We start from the raw sequence: 25,486 nt of genomic DNA, 5'->3' as shown, positions 1-25,486 counted from the left end.
GGCACCGCTAGCGAAGGGCTATATATTACCTGTCAGGGGAGCCAACTCCAACTGTCAGCAAAAACAGAGATCCACATCTATCTAGTACTTTCCCGTTTACGAGCACTTTCCTCTGGTTTGTGCATTTAAAACTTGATGATGGTGTTTCAGGCCTATGAACCGGGTCATCTGGGCCAGGGCAAGGTGGGAGGTCCCAGTGCCCTGTTCCCCAAACGAAACCTGCTGCAGACAAAGAAAAATACGTATGCTCCTCACGCACAAGAAAGAAATGCCTTCTGCCTTTAAAATTCAAGGAGTCCAGCAGCCAAGGAGAGAGCCTGTGACAGGAACTTGTCACTCCTATGGCATAAGAAATCAGAATTTCCTCATCTCACAGAACTGGAAGGGGGGGGGGGGTGCCTGAAGGAACTCTGGTGACAATTCCATGCCCCCCACTATCTTCAAAGAAGAAAAAGACAAGCCTCAGGGGCGAACCGTGGCCTGATCATAGGTGAGTGACTATTGCATTTGTACGGCTGCCAAAGGCAATTCCTATGCCTGCCCCAGACAGTTCTATTTGGGAATAGGTGCTAAAATACTAAGAGCACTACCTTTCATTTGTGATGCACTGCATGGTTTATAAAACCTTTTTTTTTTTTCATGTTTGTTTATTTTTGAGAGAGAAAGAGTGCAGCAGGGGAGAGACAGAGAGAGGGGGACAGAGGATCCAATCAGGCTCCACGCAGACAGTAGCGAGCCCAATGTGGGGCTTGAACCCACCAACCCACGAGATCATGACCTGAGCCAAAGTCGGATGCTCACCCAACTGAGCCACCCAAGTGCCCCTATAAAATCTTTTGACTTGCATGTTACCTCGGTGTATCACAAAGATTGTTATTATTATTCTTTCTTTACAAACACAGAAATTGAAGTTCGTGGGGCAGGCTGTTTTAGTAAGAGCCACCTGCCTTGTCCAGCAACACAGGAATAAAATAAGCTATAAAACTAGGTGTTAAATCTAGCCCATTTGACTCCTGATCCCCACTCTTGTCATTGCCCCTCAATGCTTCTCAGATTGTCTTAGGAGTTTACAAGGTCTAAATCCTAATTTTTTAAAAATAAGATTTGCCTGGGGCGCCTGGGTGGCACAGCTGGTGAAGCGTCCGACTCGGTTTCGGCTCAGGTCGTGATCGCATAGCTCATGAGTGTGGCCCCTGCGTGGGGCTCTGTGCTGACAGTGCGGAGCCTGCTTGGGATTCTGTCTCCCTCTCTCTCTGCCCCTCCCCTGCTCTCTCTCTCTCTCTCTCTAAAATAGACATTTAAAAAATTAAAAAATAATATTAAGATGTGTTTGAGATACATTTGCCTTAGGATATTATAGAATACTCCCTGCATTTGGGATATAGGTTTGGGAATTCTTTTTGTTTTGAGGGACACCTGCCCTGTGCCAGATTCCCTGCCAACTGTTCGGTTAAACCATGAGATTGCCAATCTCAACCTCGCGTCAACTCAAAAATGGCACTTTTCCTGTGGTTCAACAATTAGACCTCACCTTCTTGAGATCAAAGTAGGTTTCAGAGAATGTTTTTTAATCTTACTGGGCTTCTCCTGGCCTTTGTAAGAGATGCTATATTCCCTATTTACTAAGACAATGTGAATTAGTTGGAGGACACAGTTTTCTAGAGTTCAATTTGGGCAAGTTAGTGCTACCTTCATAAACTAGCATTGAGATTAAAACATGGGTGGGATGCTAGCCCTAGCCTGAAGGGAAGATAGTTTAATGGGGACACTTGGAGTTTTGACAGTGTCTCCTTTGGGAAGTACAAGTCAGAAGTAGTGTCTCATACACAGCAGGAGCTCAATCAATATTTGATAAAGGAATGAATAATAAAAATGGCTAAGATATATTGCATACCTGCCCTGGGTCAGACACTGACCTAAGTTCTTTATGTTGGGTTATTGCATTAAATCTGTACACTAATCCTATGAGGAAGGCTCTATTCTCGTTTTATTGATGAGGAAAATGAGGCATTGGGCAGTCCAGCAACAGCCCACGGGAATACACAGTGAAACTAGGATGGAAACCCGGTGGTCGGTGTCCAGACCCAGGCTCTTAGCTAAGAAGACATTTTAAAGGGAGGACAGAAGACAAATAAATGACAATCAGTTTGACTTGGGGCCCTCTGGGTTTGAAGTTCCTATGGGAGTTCCCAGTGGTTCTGTCCAACAAGCAGGCAGAAATGTGGATGTGAGGCTAAGGCAATAGGTTGGACCAGATCTGGGGGGCATCAGTGTATTTTTAGGTTGGTGCTCTCAGAGAATGCTGAGAGCCTTTTGCTGCAAAAAGTCTTAGGAAACACCACTATACAAAGGGCAGATAAAAGCAGTAAAAAACCCGTGAAGGTGATGGAGCACAAGGAAAGCAATGGTACCACTGCCTTCTCTCCTCCCCTTCACCCCCAGCCCCGGAGGTGACCTATACCTGCAATGCCATCTTGATTTGCAAACCTAATCCACCTCCACAGAGAGGAGAGGAGACACAGAATATTCCAAAGACCTTAAAGAAGCCAGTAACATCTCGTAGGCGCTTTTCAAACGCAAAATATACCACCGAGACCTGCATAGCCACAGCAGCATCACATCGCTTAACCGGCGGGCATGGCTTTTTCTTCTGTCTGGGACACATCCGCCTGGTGGAGCAAAGACTGTACAGTTCTCAGAGTGTAATATGCCCCAGGATGCTCTGAGGAACTCAATAAAAATGTGGATCTGCATGGCCCACTCTCAGACAGTCTGGGTCAGAAGGCAGGGGTGGGGCCAGGGACTCTGCATTTCTGCAATCTTTCAGAGAATTCTGATCATTCTGCGGCCCCTTCTTTGAGAAACAAGACAGTGTGTATAAGGAATATGCTATTGATCAACAACAACGTAGTGAGTGATCTTATTTAAAGTCATCCTCACACTGCTTTTAATGAATTCCTATCCTAATGTCTGAACATAGTGCTAGAATTATTTCCCTTGGGAGCAAATGTCATCATTAGAAGCTCAAACTTTTCCCAGTAAGTATTGATTCTAGGAATCATCTGACAGTTTTATCTGACATTTAATTTGCCATCCAACTCCTGCCATTTATCAAATCCAGGGAAACCGCCGACCTTTCACCCTCATTGGTTACTATTTAGAACCAAATCTTCACACTATTCACCCTCAAAGCCAGATACCTTAAAACCAGAAATCAAATTAGTCCTTTTGGTCCTGGCTATTGAAAAGGAAACAGAAAAAGAAAACTATAAATGGCTGACATAACAAATATCACACGTAGTATTGAACCCCTTGGATACACTCTTAGCTCTAGGCCAAGGAGAAACAGCATGAATCGATTTTTTTTTCCCCCAGTAAAGTCCCAAATGGACTGGAGGATGATGCTGCCTCCAGTGGCGGCATCAGGCTAGGGCAAATCAACAAGCCTGGTCATCTACCAGGAAGGTTACTTCTTAAGATCAAGACCCTGACCTGGGGAGCGCCTGAGTGGCTCCGTCAGTTGAACGTCCCACTTCAGCTCAGGTCGTGATCTCAGGGCTCATGAGTTCGAGCCCCGCATCAGGTTCTCTGCTGTGGGCATGGAGCCTGCTTCAGATCTTCTGTCTGCCTCTCTTTCTTCCCCTCCCCAGCTCATGCTCTCTCACTCTCAAAAATAAACATTAAAAAAAAAAAAAAAAAAAAAGGGATCCTGACCTGAAAGTATGAGGCTCGAGGGATCTGATCTTAGCTGATGACCTGAGACCTGAGATCTGATCTTAGCTGATGTGGTGCCTCAGCCACCACCATCTGTGATAGGTAATAGAAAGGCAGATAGTCACATCCTATGTTCCAGCTGGTAGGAATAAATCTGGCCGTTTCTTTTCAAGCATTTGGCATAAAGCCTCAACACCAAGGGAAGTGTGATTTTTGTTGTTTGTTTTAGTGTTATTTATTTATATACTGCCTCGTTCAGAAGGCGGAGGCAGAGACGGCTAATTCACACATGCTGGTGGAATTGGCACCTGTATATTTCCACTGTGCGCCGTGTCTGTGTTAACCGGTCACGGCTCGGTGCTCAGGCTGCCCAGAAAAGTACACTCAGTTCTTACCAACCTGGGGTCTTCCCTGTCCTGGGGCCAGAGGGGGATTCTCAGCACACCAGGACCACAGCCCTGACTCCTTTGTACTTCCTGTCCTTTGCCCTCAGTTATGTGCCCTGTCTGCTGACCCGGAGTGAAGTTTCACTCAGAGCCTGGTCCTCACCTTCTCTCAGTCAGGTGCTCTCCTCACATTTCCCTGACTCCACAGCACACTCTCTCTATTTTTAAAGGTCTGTTCGTTAAACTCGTGGCTCCTAGCCCTTCTTTCATGATCTCCACCACATTTCAATCCCTTGCTGTGCTCTGACAAATGGCCCCAGAAGGACCAACATCTTGGTTCATGTTTTCCTCTTTAGTGTGCCCCTTCTCTCATTCTAATGGAGAAGTTAAGTCTCCCCTGGCCATTTCCACGTTATTCTTTTCCACTCTCTGTATGTTGTTCTAATAGGCAGCACTGGCAGAAGAGAGCCATTTTTGAGCACTGCATAAGACATCTGAACACAAAGCCTCGGGTGATATTTGAGCCCTGCTGACTAAAAACTGAAGACCATTGCAACAAAGTCTTCACAGGCTAACTGCTCTGAGCATGTCCTCAGAGATTCTGTCACAGGGGATACTGAGCCCCTGTGTATCGGGTGGTTGCAGCTCCTCTTGTTGGGCCCAGAGACAGGAAACGTTTATCAGAAGAACTCTCTCCAACTACAGCCTTTGCCTCTCACCTCTCCTCCCTCAACCAAACCCAAACCCTACTTCTTAGTGGCAAAATATCAATTAGAAGAGCAAAGGAAGCCGTTACATGAACTAATTCAGTATTCTCTTAAGAACGTCATACATAGAGTTTGCCTTCTTATGGCCCTTCGCACCACTTCTTATTTTTAGAGGGGAGGGGCGGGTATGGAACCCAGCTCACTGCTGACTCAGGCCTCATGTGGAATCATACGCTGATGAACAGGAAGCAAGACCTTGACTTTCAACTCAGCCACTCAGTTTCTTCATTTCACCCAATAGCATTTCACTTCAATGAGTTATCCTATTAAAAGTTTACATGAAATAAACCAGTAATTTATAGTGTCTATGTATTCACTTAATTTACACTAAGTAACTGAAATTTTCAGTGTATCAGATACTCATGCCAACTGGTCACTGCGTTTATTTTTCACCCCAGTGGGACAGTTGGCTTAGAGGTTGCTTTAAATAAAGGGTGTTGTTTGATGACACCATTTACTATGTCATAGAGTAAGCCCTCATACCTACTTAAATCTAATCAATCCCTTGCAGATCCCGCCCACATTTTGTTTCCTCTGGGAAGATCTCCTGTCCAACTCCCAGAGTTGTCTCTTCCCTCAAAGTCCTGATGGTGGTTAATGGTCCCTAGATCACATAATTCTATATGAGCTACGGCATCCAACTAAATTAGAATGTATTAGTTAACAAAATGCTTTCACAAGCTTGTGAAAATCACGTGCCAAGTTGGCAATTTTCATGTAAATCTCAGAGAACCCAGATCAGGCATTCCACTTAGAGGCATTCAGATATTAACGGTCTTTTTCAAAATAGGACAGCTAAAAATACAGATACCTGTTGCTGCACACACCATCCATGCAATTTCAGAATAGGATTTAATATAATCATGTAGATTGAAATTCAGCCTTTAGAAACTGGAAAATATACACCTGAGTCACCATTCGTAGAAAGCTCACTGCCCTACATAAATAAAAAGGAAGCATTGTCTAGTTCTTTTTACATGATGAGAGCCTCCAAACGTCCCAAAGTGTCAAGAGTTGTTTGTTTTTTTCACAAGTACACTGAATTTTGCCTCTGGCCATTCAGCCACCCCTATTGTTCCTTAAAAAAAATTAAATGAGGGCATCGTTAGGAAGATTTCATTTTGATTTTATATTCAACTACAAGGGAAGGGCACTCCCACATGTCCCCATACCACACTTGACTTTCTCTAGAAGATTGTAGCTGAACAACTCTATCTGCAGATCTGGGTAAATTTGATATAGGAAACAGGGAATAAGTTCAGGGCCATGTAGTTGGTTTAAGATTTACTTAACAAGCAGAGATTTGTTTCTGATACAATTCAATAAAATCTGGCTAAGGGGAGTTTTCAAACCATCGATAAATGTATTCTGAACCAACAGACATAGCTTTCCTGGGGATAAAGGTCCAAAACCTACCATGCAGAAGTGATTCAGACAAGCAGTCAAGTAAATTCTACTGTCTTCAATCTTCTTTTAACAAAAACTAAAATTCTGGGTTAGAATGAGTTCAGAGAAGAAGGCAAATAAACTGGGGACTTTCAAAAATGCTTTTCAGAAAATCTCCAGATTTTAATTTCCATGAGAAATAACAGGTTTCCCTAAGAAAATCAGCATGCATAAAATCACTTTCTACACTCCTATCTTGCATTGTTCCCTATGGGTTGGAGTATAATGCAATTATCCATATGCACGCTCAGCAAAGTTCTTATGATGCACTACTCTTTGCTCTTTCACAAATAAAACGTGTACACTGAGAGTACATTTTGTCCCAGGAAAAATGCTGACGGGTAAGCCAGCTCTGGAGAAGAATGCACTGACTCCGGCTCCAGAGTGTGTCCTCAGAGGGGGCTCCAGAGTAGAACTGAAAGAAAGAGCATCTGATTCTGCTCCAGAAAGTAGCACTGAATACTTCCCATCTGTTTTGGAGGAGATGTTGTCCCGAGAGAAGATACAACGATGAGACAGGCACACAAAGGTTGTCGAGGGCACTACTCACTCAACACACTAAGATATCAAGAAAAGGCAAGGATTCAAAATTAAGGGTTGGAAAGGCAGAAGCCGAGCACGCCTGAGTCCTCATTGGCTCAGGGCCTTGAGGAGCAGTGTGAGCTGCACAGGGAGGGGAGCCAAAAAGAGGTGAACAGTGCTTCACCTGTCCCCTGAGGTCCGCAGTCCAAGGACAGGAGAACCTAACCTGTTCCTGATTCCTGGCTCCTTCAAAGACAAAAGGGACCCCAACACCTAGGAAGTCGTGACATACGTCCTGGGTCAGGTTTAAGGCTTTGGCACTTTTTTCTAAGAGGCTAGAAAAGTCTACTACATTCCTAACTGCAAGGCTGGAGTGCAGTAGGTCAGGGCCTAGTGACGATCACAATCAGGGATGCACATTTGTCCTAGATGATTCCTGGCACTCTCCCCAGTCTGGCATCTGGAATTCAGTACAAGCTTATCTTCCATGGAGAGGCAGGTACCAGTGGGTTTACCAGAGTCCAGTTATTATGCAAACCACATGGAAGAAAAAGGACGATTTTTGGCACCTGGGTGCCTCAATAAGTTAAGCGTCCAACTTTAGCTCAGGTCATGATCTCACGGTTCATGGGTTCGAGCCCCTCACTGGGCTCTACACTAGCAGCAGGCCTTGGAGCCTGCTTCAGATTCTGTGTCTCCCTCTCCCTCTGCCCTTTCCCCTCTTGTGCACACTCTGTCTCTCAAAAATAAATAAACATTTAAAAAAGCCGGGGGGGGGGGGGAACATTTTTCTTCCTGCCTCCAGGCAAATCGATGTGATCCTCCCTTTAAAGCCTGACCTTTTTCAATGAAGAGGTACCAGGACCTGTAAAGGCTTCCCTCTTGCAGAGGACTATTCTGGATTAGGCTCTGGATGTAGCTCTGGAAGCAGCTTCCTAAATGAACGTCAGCTCCAGGTGAAGAGAATGCACCTTCTCTTGCAAAAGGAATCTGCCCTCAGACAAGGAGCGTAGAAAATGGATGAGAGGGGCATCTGGGTGGCTTAGTGGGTGAAACGTCCAACTTCGGCTCACGTCATGATCTCGCAGTTGATGAGTTCAAGCCCCGTGTCGGGCTCTGTGCTGACAGCTCCGAGCCTAGAGCCTGCTTCGGATCCTGTCTCCCTCTCTCCCTGCCCCATCCCTGCTCACGTGCTCTCGCTTACTCTCCTCTCTCCCTCTCTCTCTCTCAACAATAAACATTAAAAAAAAAAAAAAGAAAAGAAAGGAAATGAGAAAAGGAGTTTAGTATATAAAACAGAGGTTTCCCCTCACTGGCATTTGACTATATACTCAGTATCTTTTGTGTACTGTAGCTAAAAGTTTAATTTTAAAAGTTTCAAGGGAATTTTAAAACATCTGGAAAAGAGTCTCAAATTCATGTCACTTTTTTCCTTTAAAGGGTATAAGCTGATGCTTTAATGTGCTTTCTATAGTGTTCTGGAAAATATCTGTACCACCTTTTTTCATACCCAGTAAAATGCATTATGAAACTTCCTAAATGTCTCATTTCTACAGAATTGATTTAAAGAATAAATTACATCTTGGGGCGCCTGGGTGCCTCAGTCAGGTAGGCATCGGACTCTTGACCTCAGCTCAGGTCATGATCTCACGGTTCATGAATTCGAACCCCACATTGGGCTCTGTGCTGACATCGCAGAACCTGCTTGGGATTCTGGCTCCCTGGCTCTCTGTCCCTCCTCCGCATCCTCTCTATCTCTCTCTCAAAATAAATTTTTAAAAAATTAAACTTAAAAATAAAAATACTTAAAAAATAATAAATTACATCTTTTTCTTATTCTAAAAAATTAAGGGTTCTTGTGGTAAAGATAAGTCCACTTACCAATACTTCAACCTTTGGAACTTTGATGTCAGATGTAAAAAAAAATATTTTTCTTCCCTAGCCCATTTTTCTTTCCAATATAAAATACCTATGCACTTTTATAAGCTTCATTAGAGAAACCATTCTTTTAATATGCTGGTCTGTTTTTATTTGATTTGAAGAATGACAGTTGCCCAAGGGTATCTTAGCAAACACTATAGGCAAAAAAATATTCTAAGTGAGTCTTTCCTATTAATGGGTAATTAATTTAAGTGGGCTCCATTGTGTGCCTTCCCCTCTCAAGTTTGCATTTGTGTCTTATCTAACCAGAGAGGTGTCTTGTCAGAGGTTATAAAGAGGGAACCAGCTCATATTTTCTGGAAGTTTTGGTAACTCCTCTAGGAATTCATCTTGCCAACTTGCCCTTTTTGCCACAGGTGGAATTTTTGCCAGGATTTAAGAAATCCAACTAACCAATTTCAGACTGTGGACCAGATGCTGCAGAAAACATCACACACCATTCTGCTTACTGATTTTCTCTACAACTTGCACAGAAAAGACAGGTGCTGACCGAGCAGCAATGCTCAGCCATCTTGTAAACTCGAATCCTCTGTTTCCCTTTGTTCCCTCTCTCTTTTTTTGTCATGTCTACATTTTGGCATTTCTGTGTTGCCTCTTTGGTTTCTGAGCTCTCCGACCGAGCATTTCCCGTGAAAGGGGAGAAAAGAAATATAGCAATTAGCATACATTATGCGGCTGCACCAAACTAGCATACTCACAAACATGTCTGTGTGAAGGACAAGTCGGCCCTGTTTTGTCTTGTTTCCTGGACCGTCTTGCCCTGTTCACAGCCTGCCAGTTGCCAACTAGAGATGCCCGCCCTTCCCTTCCTCTGCCTGCAACTTTCCCAGCCACTGCACAGCCCAGCCAGCTTTACTGGTTCGAAGTATTTAATGAGTTTCTAATTCAGTTTTGGCTCTGGAACCCAGCCAGCTACTGCTGCTTGGGGCTTGCATTTCCCTTGACACATTATCAGAGAACAGCCAGAAAGACAAGTCTTGTCACTATCGGACTTCAATGGGGAGGATCCTCTTGGCTTCACGTTATCAGGCGGCCTTGCTGACTGTAGACAGTACAAGGGCTAAAGGCTATCCCTGAGAGAGCAGGGGGAGAAAGGGAGGGACACACCTCTGGATGCTCGGAACCAGCTTCTTGGGTAGGAACACTGCTCTGTCATCACCGGGCCGCAGTCCAGCAGGACAGGGAGAACTAGACTACACCAAATACTCATTGGGCCCAAATCCCATGCATTTTACATACAGTGCCCGTCATATAACAGAAGCCTAGAATACCCTCCACCATGATTCCAGGGGCCCATGCTCTCCCCTAAGATGGTAGGAATGGAAACGGGTTCACATGCCGCCCTCACTCCCCTGGACTCCCATGTGGCTCACACAGTGGCACTCCTCAGAGGAAGGCTCTGTATAAGCCACAGAAGCTGTTACTGCGGGAGAAAATAGCAAGAAAACATTCTGACACTTAAGGGGAGCCTGGCTGGCTCAGTCGGTTAAGCATCCAACTTCAGCTCAGGTCAAGATCTCACGGTTAGTGGGTTCGAGCCCCGCATCGGGCTCTGTGCTGATGATGGCTCAGAGCCTGGAGCCTGCTTCAGATTGTGTGTCTCCCTCTCTCTATGCCCCTCCTCCACTCATGCTTTGTCTCTGCCTCTCAAAAATAAACATTTAAAAAAATTTTTTAGTTAAAAAAAACATTCTTGACACTTAAAGAGCTGAGACATGCCTCATAAATTATTCTGTTTTTATGTTAGTGATGCAAACCACAGCTAGGATGTTTCAGGCTGCTCCACCTGGTCTTTCTGGGGTTTTGCATATGCTGTTCCCTCTGTCTGGGATACTTGTCCCCTCCCATTTACTTGACTGCCTCCCACCGTTCCTTCAGGTCTTGGAGACACAGCAGCACCTTTGGCAAGTCTTCCCCCAGTGCCCATCCCGGAGCAGCTGCCGCTCGCTTCCTATGACCACACATGCCACACAGGGCTTCTCCACGCAGTTAGCATGGAAGCCCACTCTGATGTCAGAGATCAGATTTCAAGATGGAATCCAGTGCTTTCTCACTGATGGATGCTTGGGCATTTATTTACTATTTGTGAGTGGAGAGGACCATGTGAAAAAGCCTCCCTAATTGAAATTGTAGTTCAAGGTTTTTGAAAAGAACACAGTAATTATCGATGGAATAACAGATGTAGAATAGTTGTAAAGAGGCTTTGCAAATGAGGTAGATAGGAAAAGAGGTTGATTTAGACTAAAAGTTATAGTTAGAGATTTTTAAATAGCTGCATAAATGTATCCCACACAAGCTATGATTCTACCTATTCATAAATATCCAGGAACAAGTTGTTAAAAATAGGTAACTGACTGAATGTAGTCATTAAATAAATGACTATATTTTACTTACAAAGATGGGTTTTAGATCCAATCAACTGATAATTTAAAGCACTTTAGAGTCGAGGCACATTTCCAAAGACTGGCTGAATGGGGTCGGTTACCTCATGAGGTAGTAAGGCACCCACTGTGGAGACAGACATGAAGCTAAGAGCTAATGGTTCACCAGGAACTAGCTGGAACTAGCGGTCCTAGAAAGGTGGCTCCTGACTCCAGCTGACCCATCAGAAGTACATAGAGTGCTTGTTAAAATTACATATGACCCATCCCAATCTAGACCTGGTAAATCAGAATCCTTGGAGTCAGGGTTAAAATCTGTGAGTTTAAAACTCCAGGTGATGTTTCTGATCACCAGGCAGATGTGGGAGGGTTTAGGAAGGCTTCCATATAAGATGGCATCTAGATGGGACCTAAAAATGGTGGGTAAAATGAAGCAAGAAGGCATAGAGCAGGTTATCTCCAAGATGGGGAAAACAAGCCCTCAGGGATGGAGTGATGCAGTCCAATGGGAGGGCTCACTGCCAGTAACCCAGTTTGTAGAAATGTGAATCTGGACAAGTCTATTCTAAATCCCTGTTTTCCAGACATTAAGTTTCAGGAAGGCTCAGTGACTTGTCCGGAGTCACAGAGCAAGATCATGGCAGAGCCCAGAGTCAAGCATGGGTATCCTGGAGCCTAAGCTTTTTCTTTCCACAGGAGCCACTGCAGAGACTAAGGATGATCCCACAAGGCTTCCTGTGTATGACTGGGATGCCTTCCTCCTATACCTGCACTCATACAGCAGACAGAAGCCGTGGTATCATCCATTAAGTGGTATCATCTCAAGCGACATCAAAGGTCCTTGATTCTTAACCTAAACATTGCTCAGATTCCTTATTAGAAGCCAAAGATGGGCTGCTGGAGAAGCAACTTAAGCTCAGTTCTTAGGTTACCTATTTGGGGGCAATGATGGCAGAAATATGGAATCTCATCCATTAGGCTGAAACTGTTGGACACACATCCTCTCTTCTTTTAGAAAAAGAATACACTTGGGGTGCCTGGGTGGCTCAGTCGGTTAAATGTCCAACTTCGGCACAGGTCACGATCTCATGGTTAATGGATTGGAGCCCCGCATCGGGCTCTGTGCTGACAGCTCAGAGCCTGGAGCCTGCTCCAGATTCTGTGTCCCTCTCTTTCTGCCCCTCCTCCAGCTCATGCTCTGTTTCTCTCTCCAAAATAAATAAACATTAAAAAAAATTTTTTTTTAAAGAAAAAGAACAGACTGACTGCAAAGCTTAACTGCCTGACTTACAAAACGCTTTAGAGTGGAGGCAGGGGACTCTAACACAGGATGTCCAGTGAGTCTCCTCTCCTTGGGCTCCTCTAGGTTTTGCTTTTACAGCCCTCAGAGACCCCTTGTGGCAAACTCCAAAAGACGGATGAAATGAAAATCCCCACACACTGTACTGGAAGGCTTTGCACTGGGCGACATAATCACCCTGAGCAACCCTCGTGGTGCTGTAATCAAATATTCAACCCGTGTGCGTTCATACAACGTAAAGGTCTCCAAGCGGAGTGTAGGGAGTGTTTTTTAATGATAATGATGTAATATTTACTAAGTCCCTACTGTGTTGGGTCCCTCAGAGTGCACGGAAACAGCAAAGCCTCTGGGCTCCACTGAAGTAATAGAATCCAAGGTCAGAAACAAAAATTGTGTGATCATCCTTCTATTTCTTTAGAGATATTTCATGAACACGACCATACAGTAATGCATGTAACCAGAGAGAGTAAGGTAGTCAGCTGTTTATAAAAAGCTACTTCCTTCTATTTTAGGTTAACTCTCTTTCAAAAAAAAAAAAGTGCCTTCCTTTTCCTTAGAACCATTTTATTTTCATCTCATCTTTCCTCCAAGGAATAAAATAAAAAGGGAAAACAAGATGTCCTTCCCATCATGTCATGGCCCCCCCATCAAAGATTTCTCAAGTTAGCAACTCTGAGGAGATGTCAGAGGAAACGAAGAGGCCTTTACGCTATCCTATTAACAATGACTTGAATGGAAAAACAAAACAAAAAAAAACCCACTTCTGCCTCTAACTTTTGGCTCTTCCTTTTTCCCCAGCTCAGACATTCATCTTGTCAATCACCACCGTTTTGCCAAGTGACATGCCATGTCTCTGGTCACAGAACATCAGGCCTTAAGCACCACCAGATCAGCCGAGCGCCCTGGTTCCTCGTGTGGAGTGAGGTCGCCTACGGCGTTGTCTCAGACTCAACAGCCCGTAAGGACTCTGAACTGGCTGTCAAGTCCGGCTTTTCCAGCACCTGTTTTTTTCACCACACCATCAGTAAAGCCAAATGTGAGCTGAGAGTGCAGAAATCCCAAGGGTAGGAAAGCAGGGCAGAGGACGTCAGGAACATCACCGACCACACTAACTGGAATTTTCCCCTGTCCGTCTGTCCGCCAGATTCCTTCCTGGTGTGGGGGCTGGAGGCCCTTTGAGTGGCACGCAGTCTCTGAGAGAAGCGTTTTCGGCTTGCTCATCCCGGCCAGTACCAGTGCTAGTAACCATACAAACCATACAGCTACTCTTTATTGACAGGTTAGTATGTGTTCCTGGCATATTGTAGCATTAACTCGAATTGTCAACAAGAGCTAGCCAATGAACTTCACTGGCTATGTGGAGAAACTAAGTACAGAGAAATTCAGTAACTGGGCCAAAGCCATGGCTGGTGAGTGGCAAAGCTGTGATTTGAACCCAGGTGCATCTGGAATCAAAGCTCATCCTTTTGGCCCCCTCAGAACCACCAAGTCAAACACCCTGGCCGACTTGAGTTTGCGCTCTTTTCTGTCACCTGACCCAGACCTGGGATTCTTCCGGATGATGATACCAAAATCTAAGGGAGAGGCAATATGTTCTTACCAGGACCACCATGTTGCCAAGGTCTGGGAGCACTATTAACTACTCACCTGATGCAAGTGACGTGCTCCGGAGTTAAGCAACCAAGTGGTAGATGTTCTGCCATCTTTCTGGCACATGGAATCGCCAATTCCCTAGGCCTAAGGCTAGACCTCATCTATCCAGGTAATACTCCAAGCCCCAGGACCAATGAGCACTTAATTCCATGGCCACTGTAGCTTATTCTTAAAGATCCCCACGGGCAAAGATTCTCCAACAGCCTCTAGCAAGTCACACAGGATTCTGGTCCCTGAGACGGAAAGGGTATGATTCCTCCTCCTTGTCTGTTTTCTACTTGCTGAGAATTAACAGATCTCTTACAAGTCTGAAGTTGCCTCTATACCTGTCTCAAGGAACACAGACTAGCCCTGTCACTCTCCGACAGACCTAAAATAATATATTCTAGCATAAAATGATGGCATCGCGAGGCTACTGAATTGATGCAAAAGAAGGCACCATGAAACAACGAACCACAGGAACGTTTATAAACCCTTCTGCCTTAAAGAGACTGGCAAAACAAAAAGGCTTATTTCTAAACACTGTAGTCATCCAGGCTATTTGCAACCTACACTCAATTCCTAGACAATAGTCATGGGTGCTGAAATAACTCCAGCTATTTCTAGCCTTGCAAAATAAATACAGGCTGAAAGAAAAGTATAACTTGTAGTAAACGATCTAATACTATTGCTCTTGATTAAAGATGCTATTTGCTTTTCAGAGTCTTTTCAAAAACAGCTGGGAAATGGTTACAAGAAGAGTTTTTTGTTTTGTTTTGTTTTGTTTTGTTTTGTTTTGTTTTGTTTTGTTTTGTTTTGTTTTCGGGGTTTGTTTTTTTTAAGTTCTCAACCTACAACATACAGGAGGGTTCCCAACACCACCCATTTTCTCTGTCCCTCGACAGTATCTTTCCTCTGCTTCCAGATTCTCGTCTACGCTCAAAGTGAAAACGGAAATACAAGAAGATAAAGCAGTGTGTGGCACTCCTTCCCTTGCTTGGTTCAAAAGCACATTTTTGCCCTCCTCCACAAAAACTAAAGCAGTCCTGCATTTTAGCTCTAGAGGACACCAGAAAGACAAGGCAATGACAAGGAGCTAGTCAGGTATCATCTTACCAGGTTAAAGGTATTATGTCATGTGGACAGAGGCGGCATGTCCCTGCTTCTCAAGTTCAAACAACCACGAGTGAGGTCTGGATCCCACACTATTCGCAGAAAATTGTTCCCCTTAAAATCGGGCTCAGACTCATGTATGAATTCGGCATGAAACTCTAGTTCCTGGAAGACCCCTAAAATCCATGTGGAATCTTCCCAAATGTTCCTTTCTTGATTTCCATCATTCCATGCCTATGAGGCTCCCTCTAAAATCCATCAATACCTGCTTTTAGTGAACATTCAGAGAGTCTAGAAGGCACTTCATCCTCCAGGGTGTAAGATAAATCACTGGTCTAATGTTTCTCAGCAATATAAAATGTCAATTTAAACACATACTTTCACATACAAAGCCAAGCTGGGAGATATTAATTACGTTCTACCCTTTAGGAAATAGGCACCCAGTAATACTCTTCTTTATGTTAACATATCATATTTGCCTTTTCAGGAGTTTTCACACCCTGGACATTTTTATTCCCTCCAAAGACTTAGAGAGTTGTTGCTGCTTTTAAGGATTCCTATGAAGTAAGTTAAAATGTAGGCATAATGGGGTGTAATATATTGTCTTCATATATTAAGAATATAATATAATATAATATAATATAATATAATATAATATAATACTTACGTCATTTAAATATAATAAATATATATTTAATATAATTAATATCTTTAATATATTATTAATCAGTAATACATTGACTGATTCCTAAATTCTTTCTTCAAGGAAGGATCATCTTTCTATAGTTTTTTATAGAAGACGGGGTTTTGTTGTTGTTGTTGTTGCTGTTGTTGTTGTTGTTGTTTTTAAGTCTTGACTGCATATGGCAACTTCTCTCCCAGAGGCAATGAAAGAAGCTGTGGAAATGGGCAACCTGAGCTCAAATCCAGACGTTGCAATTTGCTAGCTATAACCTCTCTGGCTCTGACCTTCAGGTTGCTCATCAGTAAATGGGATGAACAGGACCCACATTTCGTAGGGCTATAGGAAGAATGAAAAATGAGGTCTTGTCCATAGGAGCCTGGCATGTGGGCGCTCAATAAATGGGTATATCTATAATCACTATAATAATTGAAATGGGTAGATTGCCCAAATCCCAAAGTTCCTCCATAAATGAAACCTTTCAAAATCAAATTATATATATTACGTAAAACCTCCGCAGCCCCAGAATTCTTCTTCCTGTCTCAAAGATGCCCCAACTCATTCAGGGTCATTCAGGGTCCTCTACCAGCGGCACTCACTCCTAAATGGCTCTGCCACGACCGTCTAAGAACCAAACAGCACAAGTGCCTTGTATTACCTCAATCTTGCCTCTCAACTTCTTTTTCATTTCCACTGATGCCAGGTTTTGCATCTCATTAGGAACTGACCAAAATCCAAGTTGCCATTGCTCTACCAATGAATACATGGTGATTCTCTTCAAATTAGTCATTCTAAAATCGCACAACCAAAACACCATTGAAAACTTCCCCCACTCCGCCACATGACACACCCCTTGGGTATCCGCTGCTGCTATGTTTAAGGGAATCCAGTCACATTTTCCAAACACCTCTCTTCTCTCCGATGGCTTTAGCTGCCTAAATAGTTGTGTGAAATTAGGACAAGATTTATGGTTTATTGAGGTCTGCATCATTTTAGAGTTTCTGACTATCCTGTACAATACATCTGATTATAAGGACTGTAATAAAAATCAGAGGAAAAAGAATAATATTAGCTAGCATCTAGGAACTGCTTTCTACGTGCAAGGCAAGCGTGCTGCACGTATTATCTCCCTTACTACTGTCATTTCCCATAGTCCAAAAGCAATTACTGGAAGGTTTCGACTTTGCTTCCCCAGCAACGATCCATTACGGGATGGCCATGAATCTTACCAGGCAGGTATGGGCTGTCTACTCATTTTTTCTACTTTCAGGGACTGAGATCAATAATTCCTTTTAGATTCTTCTGCCCACTTGTCCCCCAGACTCTCCCTCCTCCCCTGTAATCAAAGATGTCCTCCGCAGTCAATCCCTGGGGAGGGTGTGGGAGCCCACTGCTGGTCGTCCCCAGGAATCCCGTCTCCATCTTGTGCTTTGGCCCCCACTGTCTGCAACCCACAGCTGCAGCTGTTGACCTATGTTTTGCTGCTATTTGCATTTCAAATAAGTTAATAAGAGCAATGAACTAAATAATAAATTGGAGATTTGTGCTTAAAACAACGATAACAAAGGCCTTTGATTAACCCAGAGTACCACAGAAAAGCAACTCAGTGATACCACTGATGATACTTTATACACATTCAGGGCCTCTCAGCTGATTACCTCGGGATTTTTATAAACATTACCCTCTCAATGCAGAGTGAAAAATAACATCTTTGCGTAGGAAAACTAGGTCAAGACAGATATAAAAGAAATGTACTGATTTGCATACGGTTACAATTAAAGTCAGTCAATCATTCATACATCTGTTTAACACACATTTACTAAGCACTGACTAAGCGCTAGTCACTGGGCCACCAGCCAGTTAGGGTGGACGTGGGGAGCTTACAATCCATTGCCCTACACAAATAAACCTACTGCGATTAGGAGTCGGGAAGGCCAAAGATCTGGTCCATCATATGCTGCTTCTCAGCGTTGACTCAAGAGGTTTTCCTGGGTCTCAGTCTCCTCAACTATAAAGTGACAGCAGATGGGGAGGGAGTTTGTACTGGCTGCTTTTGACAGTCTCTTTATGCTCTGATATTCAAAGGTAACTCAGGCACTTTGTTCTTGTTCTGTGTCCCTGTTTATGTCAGAGAAAACACTGTTTCCCATATTGTGCAGGAAAATGCATGGCAACAGAAATTGGAAACCAGGAGAACCGTGCAGTCCCTAAATCTTACCAGGCCCTGGTTTCCTAGTATACAAAATGGGAACAATGACAATTCTTATCTACAGGGTTGTTCTAAGACTTAAAAGAGGTAACGTGTGAGAAGTGTGTTGGAAAGCACGGTACAAATGTGAGTTGTCACTAACATCCTGAAATTTAACAATCACCGTCAGGATTAGGGATCAATAGCTCCTCTTTCTTCTGTGCTTAAGCATCTCTGCCATATTTTATGCTTATACTACTCAATTAGCACACAATGGCTTTTATTATGTGGTCATGCAATTCCATTTTCACGTTGCCTTTTTTTTTTCTTTCCTAAGAAGATGAGATTCTAAAATTTCCTGCCTCCATCTGTTGACTCCTTGGTCCATAAGTGTTTATTTGGCCAGAAAGATTTCTGTTTTGTCTTCTAAATCAAATGCTCATTCCCTCAGGTGATGATGGTGGTCAGAGGGGAGCACTTAAGGAATTCCATACTGAAGAAAGGTAAGCTGAGGAGCAGGGAGTGGTCAATGTCATGGGTAAGGTCTGCACCCACCAGGCTGGTGCTTTTTCCCTACTGCCTTCAGCCAGTCTGGCGTAGCAAGTGCAGTCCAGTGCAATGGCAAAAGTCGTAAAGGGCAATCAGTGTTTGAGAAGCAGAGGAAGTGAGAAGCAGGGAATGGGGTACAGAGCTTCAAGCCTGAGGAGCTAGATGTGTCCAAAATGAAAATCCTTCAACAACCTCCTGTGCTCTTTGTATCAGATGTTCCACCAAAATGCTACTCAAAGCGAGGAGAAAACTGTAAAGAAATGACAAGATTCAGGAAACATCCTAAAAATGGCCATCATGGATGGCCACTGCTCTCCCAAATCTGCTGATGTTGAGAACACAGTGTGGAGACCCTGAGTGTGGCTTGTGTGTGCTTGGAAATGATGGTTGTGCAATCCCTTGATAAAGGACATTACCCTTGCACAGACTTAAACACTGTGCCTTATTTACAAAGAGATTTTATTTAATCCATCACATATTTTTGTTGTTAGTATAACTACCAGAAACTTCTAAAGACAGGAATACACGAAACCACAACCTCTGTTTCTGAGCCAAAACATTCTCACTAAATCATATTCTCAGTCACTGCTTTTGTTAAGTCAGTCCACCGCTCAAGAACCACCAATGGCTCCCAAGTGTCCTCAGGACCGAACCCAAACTCTTCAGCCTAGAATTTACGCTCTTTCACAAGCTGGCTCTTTGCTATACTCTGAAGGGAACAAACGTACAAAACATGGGATTATCACTCTTGAGGAGTTTAATATTCTAGTCAATGAGGCCAGATCTTTACATAGAAAATGTTTAGAAAATAAGGTATTCTAGTATAAAGTCAGTAACTGAGCCAGTGAAAAGGACACAGTGTGTAAGGACATAGATTTATCTCCCATTCACCAGAATGCCCAGCCTTCCATTTCTACTCTCTTCAGAAAAATACCTAATCCATTGTTCAGCCCGAAGGCTAGAATAATCTAGGCTTTGGAGCACCATGATGACACATGAAAACTTCCAGTGCACCTGTATTTGTCAGGGTAAGGGCTCCCCAGCTGAAAGACTCCCAGCTTAGAAGACACTCTCCAGATGTACAAAAGCTGACAGGAACTGTTCAGGTGCCTGTTCACAGTGCACGGAGAAATACACAAAGGGGAAGGCCCGAGAACGCCCAGGACCTGCTGGAATCCCCAGAAGCAGTGGGTCTGAGGAAAAGAGGCCCCAGGAGTAAGAAGCAGCTTCCAAAATCCCCCGATGCTGGTCACAAAAAGCAGTACAAGTGGTAGGCCTGGTGGCCTTGTTCTACGTGTACCTCTCTAGCTGGTGGGGGTCCCATGTTTATTTACTCAGGAAAACCGTGGTTGGCAAAGTTTAAGAGCTCAGCTGGGCAGGATGCTGGGCACAGCTGAGACGATAAGCCTCAATGCTCGTCCACTCCCTGTGATCTCGCCTGCCTGTGGCCATGTGCACTGGCCACATTAACTAAAACTCATCAGACCTCCTTTTGTGTTGCATAGGCAGTACCTCTGTGTCTATCTACAAATAGACAAAGCAGTTACAGCAAACTGGCATGGGACCAAAGGCATCCAAATGGTCCCAAAACAAGTCAACCCAACATACAGTTGGAGGAAAGTCACTCAGTCTATGTGGAGTCACACATGGGCACTGAGCAAGGCTGTCACAACTCCTTGGGCCCTAAATCCTGTGCCCTCTGCTCATGAGGACACTTCGGGTACACACCATTTCTAGAGAATCTGACAGTGTCAGTGACAGATACACAAGAGTGACCTAGGCATGGGAGACAAGTAAGAAAGAAATTAATTCCCTGGTGGAAACATAAGCAAAATAATAAAAGTAATAATAACTCCATCACAATACACTTGCTTTGGTTTTGCTTGTGTTCAGTATGAGAGACGTGCAGGGCATTCGAATCAAGAACTGCTTGCTAACTGTATTTCCAACCTGCAAGTTTTAGTTGGGAATTATGTGTTGAAAGTTGTCTTGTCAATCTAAAGAAAGATTTTTCTTTTAATGGAAATCGTAAACACCAGCACAAGGCTTTGGGAAGGAAGGAGTCTGTGTAGCAAGCACCCTGGCCACAAGGTCCCACAGCTGAGAGCGGGAGATATCTGGACATTTCCATTTTCATTTGTTATTCAAAGTTGACCTGTGGTCTCTAAACAAAGGGTGAGGGATTTCCTCTCTCCTTGTTTGAGGACCAACAGAAGGGAACCCGGAGAATTAATAAGGAAAAGGAGACTTGAGTTCGTTACCTTCAACGGTTTATATTCCTAACTGCCCATCTTATTTATCCCCCCCACCCCACCCCACTACCACCCAAAGCCGCAAACCATCTCGCTGCCCGGGTGGCCTTGCTCAGTTCCAATCCACAGTTATAAATTATCACCACACTCTCCCCAGCCCTCAATTCTGCTTGTCGTCACTTTACCCTTTAGTAAGACTGGAATGGAAGATCGGTACCCACGAAAACAGCAAAATACTATTGCTCCTGACAGATATTTCCAGACTATTTCCAGCCAATTAAAAGACCTCATTACCTTCACGTGACTAAGCTTCAGTGATTCTTCGGGGATTCTTGTCAAGGCAGATCTGGTCCCTGCACATTTGGGAAATCGTTCACAGCAGGGAAGACGATGCAGGTTTGGGACCCGTACACTCCCTCCCTGCCCCCTCCTAGGAGAACTCAGGCGGCCAGCAGCACAGCCTGTTGCTATGTAACAGAGCAAAGCTAACATGTGGTCTCATGTGTGCAAATGGGAAGGGAAGGGAGACAAATCTGTGCAAAAAGACTCAGCAAACAGATATCTGAGGCAAATACAAGGTAACTGAGTAAATATTTGTCTACAATCTGCTCAGAATTCATAGAGCCAGATGCCAAACATAGCCATAGTACAATTTCCTGACTTAAATTTTGTTTTCTTATACTCACTCCTGGGACCTTAGACAAGCTTTCTTCTCAGACTTCAGACGGCCTTGGTTTCCTTGTGGTTCCTCTTGTGGAACCACATTGCTTCTGGTTATAGCAAGGCCGGCCACAGGCCCAGGATCCACATTGTAGCCACACTGATTGCAAAGGCTTAACTGTACAATGTTCTCCCTTGAAATGGTCTTTTTCAACAAAAGCTACACTTCTTTTAAAACCTGGCTGATTTATAAGAAATGCCATAAAAAAATAGCATGAGATTTTCCAAACACTTTCTTTTTTCTGCCTGTTTCCTTCAGAGACCCGCTTTTGGTCAACAATAACACTTCGAGTAGGCAGGGGAGAAACCACGGTTAGAGGCTTGGGTTTTACAGAATTTTACAAATTCCCATTTTAAGAAGTGAGGGGCTGACTGCTTAACTGTATCACACCACTCCTAGAAAAAAAAAAAAAAACACCTTGTTTTTTTATGTATATAAAACAAGATAGGAAAAGCTACATACCTACTCTGCCAGAATCCCGTTCTGATTTTACCTTTAAAAAGAACTACGTTTGGGGCACCTGAGTGGCTCAGTCAGTTAAGCATCTGACTCCTGATTTCAGTTCAGGTCATGATCTCACGCTCCATGGGATCGAGCTCTACTTTGGGCTCTGTGCTGACAGCACAGAGCCTGCTTGGGATTCTGTCTCTCTCTCTCTCTCTCTCTCTCTCTCTGCCCCTCCCCTGCTTGTGCACTCTTTCTCTCTCAAAATAAATAAATAAATAAACATTAAAAAAAAATAAAAATAAAAACAACTACCTTCTAAATGAACCGAGGAATCCCCACATTAGATCCTGGAACAGTAAAAGGACATGAATGGAACAAATGGGGAAATCCAAATAAAATCTGTAGTTTATCTAATAGCATTCTACCAATGTTAATTTCGTACTTTTGATTAAAGTGCCATGGTTATATAAGTTATTAATAATGTAATAGGAGAAGCAGGGTGAAGGGTGTACAGGAAGGCTCTGTACCCTTTGCATAAATCTAAAATTACTAAAAATTCTGTATATCTAAAATCTAAAAATTTTTCTGTAAATCTAAAATTATTCAAAAATAAATGTCTAAATACATAAATGTCAAAAGTGATTAAAGACATGTTCAGTCCAACAGTGGTTATTTCCTATCTGAAAAACAAGGGAGAGAGCTGTGAGAACCATGAATTATTCTAGAACCAGGACCTGGGGTGAAGCTGGCCCCACATGGTGGGTTCGGGAGCCGAATGACAGGGAGGGCAGTGACACCACACTCCTTTCAGTCCTGAAGAGATGGCCATTCCAAGACTTTAACAAATTATGAAAGAAAATGCATGCCTACTGTGGACAGCTGGGACACCATAAGCAAAGCAGCAGCCAGCATTCACCTAAATCACCTTCCCTGGAAGCAATCTTTCTTGCTCCTCTCTCACTTCCATACTTATTTATTTATTTATTTATTTTTTTTTTTACAGTGGAGGGCATATTGGAAAACCGTGGTCCTGCTGTCTTCCCTTCCTGCCCTATCACAGATGACTTCCCCACATTAATCCAAAGCTCTGCAAATACAAGGGTCAATGGCTGCCCACTAACTCCACAGTGTACCAGCTTTGCAATTCACGGAACCACACATCAACTGCTGTCGTCAGGGTGCCTCAAAGTTACGGCTGTGTGGTTGAGGAAAAAAAATCAGTCCTGTATCCAGTTCTCTCTGGGTTTTAGTTACTCCTCACTGGTAAATTCGACAAAACAGGTTGTTCCAGAACGTTTGGGTCCATTCTGACTCTGTGGCCAGCTACTGATGCTTAGAATAAAATACCAGTCACCATCAGAGAAAATCTGAGATGAGAACACAGAATGGAAATTAAGTGCCCGGAGTAATACTGGCATAAAATCTTAAGTGCAATCCGCAATTAAGTGTATAATAAAATAAAAATAGCAGACATCAAGACCTAGAAAACTATGGCGTGGATTTAAGTGAGCCAGCCTGCTTGTGTTGCACAATAAGTCAACACATTCATATTTGTAAAAACAAAGTGGGAATAAGTAACTGCCCAATTGTAAGAAATGGGTGAAAACTTAGGGGTGTAAAGGATACAGAAATGGCCCAGGCCTAGCTCCTATTCAGGACAGTGGGATCCCACATGACACACACACACACACACACACACACACACACACACCCTAAAATAAACTTAATTCTACTAAGATTTTCCTCTCCGTGGTGCACTCAAGTGGCTACACCAATATTCAGGAGAGAAAACCAAACATACACAGGGAAGTTGGCTTTGAGGAATAAATTTAAATTCCTCTTTGAATTTCATTTGCCTCACTGCCTTCTGGCTCCAGGGTCTATCTAGAACTAGAAGAGAAAACGTTTCTTTTTTTCCCATCTCCTGTCCCCACCGCCCTCTGTTTTCTGTTCCAACCTGCGTGTCTCCCAGGTTCTGAATGAAAGTAGAGAGGAGTGACAGAAGAAGCCAGAGGCATCCCCATTGAGCAAACAGACCCTATCCAGAGGGCATCCTGGAAGACTTTAGACAATCTGTTTGGAAAATCAAGTTCTCCATTCCCAGGAAGCTGGACACAGTCTTACTACCTACCTAACAATCTTTTCAACAAAGGCAGCAAAGCACCAACACTTCTTGTCAAATGCATTCATCAGATATATGTCGAAAGTGCATAGTCTAATAAATCTCAGTTCTGAAGAAAGGGAAATTAAGATTTTGCTTACCACCTCTCTTAAGTCTCAACGTGCTTTACTAATACATTTTTCCAAGGGGAGATAAATCATTTGGTTAGAAACGGGAAATGTCTTCCAAGATATTTTGAAGGAACAGTGTTGCCCAAGACCTCAGGGTGGAATACTACATTCTCGACCATGTAGCTTTCTAAAGTTTAGAAAGAGCAGAAAACTGTGTTGGGATTTACATGTGAATATTCACTAAGATAAATATATATATTTTTTATAGATAAGAATTGTTCTTATATTCAAAGAAAGTTACCATTTCCCTAATTTGGGTGATTGCCCCTCCTCTGTACCCAAAAGAAGTTCCGGAAACTACTGTCCTGAACCCCACTTTGCCTGGGCCCTCTTAATTCTCACATTAATTTTTTCCTTTGGGTTGGGTAACAAGGTTTTGTTTCTCAGTCTATAAATCTGTCCGTGAAGACACCAAACTGGATCCTCCTCTGGTTCACTCTGTAATTGGCAGGGTTTCCCAGGCAACAGCCACCAACCCCAGTCCATCGAATAGCCACCAATTTTCTCCCTTGACATCTCTCCCAAGCCCTCCCCTCCCAGCTGGCCATCCCCACCACCCCACTAATCTTCTGTCTGCAGCGGGAGGAGAGAATGGGCAGTGCAAGCGAGGCCACGTGAATCCCAGACAACTAATCACCTAGCGGGGTGTCCCCTGTGGGCCTCACTCTGAGCTGAACAGAGGGACTGAGGGACTCACCCAGGGACTGAGCAGCCATGTCAGGGCCTCTTTCCCTCCCAGATTATCTCCCTCCCTCCTTTTTTTTTTTTTTTTTAATTTTTTTAATGTTTGTTTATTTTTGAGAGACAGAGACAGCACGAGTGGGGGAGGGGCAGAGAGAGAGGGAGACAGAATCCAAAGCAGGTTCCAGGCTCTGAGGTGTCAGCACAGAGCCTGACACGGGGCTCGAACTCACAAACCGCGAGATCATGACCTGAGCCAAAGTCGGACGCTTAACTGACTGAGCCACCCAGGCACCTCCCCTTTCTTTTTTTAATTACTAAAAAGGACTCTTCCAGTAACTCATATAACCTGAAACATAAATAGCTATAGAGCAACTGATAAGGCACAGGTATTCTTCAAGATGTTGGCCCCGTAACAAAGACAGGCCTTTCTAATACAGCTTCACTGAGAAAGGTGCCAGCAGTGCTGATT

General features: G+C 43.7%; 1 protein-coding gene and 1 long non-coding RNA gene across 2 annotated transcripts in view; one reads left to right on the top strand and one right to left on the bottom strand.

The window, feature by feature from the left end:
* Positions 1-25,486, bottom strand: part of MAP1B (microtubule associated protein 1B) — a 100,931-nt gene that overhangs the window by 36,911 nt on the left and 38,534 nt on the right. The window lies entirely within an intron of this gene.
* On the top strand, positions 18,402-24,277 carry LOC122239371. Its single transcript, XR_006218374.1, has 3 exons — positions 18,402-18,575; positions 23,045-23,304; positions 24,014-24,277. It is a non-coding gene; the product is annotated as an uncharacterized LOC122239371 (long non-coding RNA).

Source organism: Panthera tigris, chromosome A1 (assembly GCF_018350195.1).
Source record: "Panthera tigris isolate Pti1 chromosome A1, P.tigris_Pti1_mat1.1, whole genome shotgun sequence".
NCBI classification, from domain to species: Eukaryota; Metazoa; Chordata; class Mammalia; order Carnivora; family Felidae; genus Panthera; species Panthera tigris.
The sequence above is the reverse complement of the archived record's forward strand: the minus strand, read 5'-3'. Positions and strand labels throughout refer to the sequence as shown.